A 1,949-nucleotide genomic window follows, 5' to 3' on the forward strand; every position below is an offset into this window, starting at 1 on the left:
GAGTTTTATCAATGATCTTCCCACTCCTAAGAGTGGTGATGGATTTAGCATGCCCCATCTGATTTGAAGAGCTGGGATCATTATTCTCGTACTGCGGTTTAGGATTGGGGAGAGGTTGTGCAGGAAGCATCCCCTTTTCTATAACCGTCATACGAGAATCTATCTTTTGCATAAAATCTGTAATTCCCCGCATTGCCTGAGCCAGCTCTTGTATGAGATTTTGAACCGGTTCCTCTTGAGGTTTCACTTGATTTGGATTTTGATTGAAGAAACCTGGAGGAGTCGCCGTTTGTCCATTCCTCCAACTAAAGTTGGGATGATTTTTCCAGCCAGGATTGTATGTGTTGAAATTAGGTCCAGTAAAAAGTCTTTGATAATTATTTACGGCATTGGCTTGTTCATTCAACACTCCTCGAAAGGCAGGTATTGTAGGACAGTTTTCAGTTGTGTGAATGTTGCAATCACAGATGCCGCAAACAATTTCATTGACCTTATCCTTCTTTCCTTCCATGACCTCAACTTTCCTTATGAGTGTAGTCACTTTACACTTGAGATCATCCTCTTCTTTCAAGAGATATAATCCACCTTTCTCCTTTAATTGAGTCGGCCTAGACGTGGTATTCGCCATTGGATAATAGTCCCATGATTGTGTTTTTTCAGCCAAACTGTTGAGGTAGTCCCATACCTCGTCGACATCTTTATTAATGAACTCTCCATTACACATTGTCTCGACCATTTAGCGCATAGAAGATGTCAGTCCATCATAGAAAAAATTTGTAATGCGCCACGTTTCAAATCCGTGTTGTGGGCATGAACTGACCAAGTCTTTGAACCTTTCCCAACATTGGAAGAATGTTTCATCTTCCTTTTGGGCAAAGTTCATGATTGCTTTTCTGAGGGTAATCGTTTTATGATGTGGGAATAATTTTTTTATGAATTCCCTCTGCATGTCGTTCCATGTGCCAATGGATCTAGGACGTAGTGAATGTAACCACGTCTTAGCTTTCTCTTTTAAGGAAAAAGGAAAGAGTTTCAGCCTAATTGTATCCTCAGATATATTAGGAAAACATAATGTAGCTATTATCTCATCGAACTCTTTCAAATGTAAATATGGACTTTCAGATTCAAGTCCATGGAATTTGGGAAGGAGTTGGATAACTCGGATGTCCATTTGTCCTATATTTTCGGAAAAATCATGCATGAGGGCATACTCACTCCGCGCAGGTTGTAGATAATCTCGTAAAGTACGAGGCGGGGTGCTGTTGCACCTCATTCTCATCTTGGGTATCCTCCACCCTAGGTGGAAGTAGAGGAGGTTGGTCTTCAGCCATAACCTCAGTTAACTCAGGGGATTTCGAGCGGTGTCTAATCCTGCGATGGATAGTCAACCCCTCAACCAATCCTCCTTCAGTCAAGAGACGTCGAGTGTTGTCACGGGCCCACTTGGGCATGAAACACTCGCAGCCCTCAATCAAATTCGAACGAAAAGAAAATCTAGAAAGAAGGAGAGAGAGAGTTGGAAAGAAATTACCAAATTGAAGCCCCTAAGTTAAGGACCTGCAAAATAAAACAAAAATAAGTTAGATTCTAAAAAGGAGAAAAACAATCCTTTAAAAGAAAGATAACAGTAAACTAATTTCTAAAAGAAAGTGGAAACTTCTAAAATAACCTAGGAAGGTCCTATATTAGAAAGTAAATTACTAAAAGAGAACTGAAGAATAGAAAGTAGAGAAGGAGTGTACCGAATTAGAGATTTCTATCTTAAATGCCTACAAAATAGGAAGGTTAGTTTCTAAACAAAAATTCTAAAAATAAATTAGGAAACAAATTAGATTCTAAGATTAGAAAGTTACTAAAAATAAAAGTAGAAAGTTAATTAAGAAATAACCTAGTTTCTATTTCCTACAGATGAGAGGATACTAGAATTAGAAAATTTCTAAGATTTAAAC

General features: G+C 38.5%; 1 non-coding gene across 1 annotated transcript; it reads left to right on the forward strand.

Moving 5' to 3' along the window:
* Positions 1-794: 794 nt before the first annotated feature.
* Positions 795-901, forward strand: LOC131222020 (small nucleolar RNA R71). The gene has a single exon (XR_009159730.1). It is a non-coding gene; the product is annotated as a small nucleolar RNA R71 (small nucleolar RNA).
* The last annotated feature ends 1,048 nt before the right edge of the window (positions 902-1,949 follow it).

Source organism: Magnolia sinica, chromosome 12 (assembly GCF_029962835.1).
Source record: "Magnolia sinica isolate HGM2019 chromosome 12, MsV1, whole genome shotgun sequence".
NCBI lineage: Eukaryota > Viridiplantae > Streptophyta > Magnoliopsida > Magnoliales > Magnoliaceae > Magnolia > Magnolia sinica.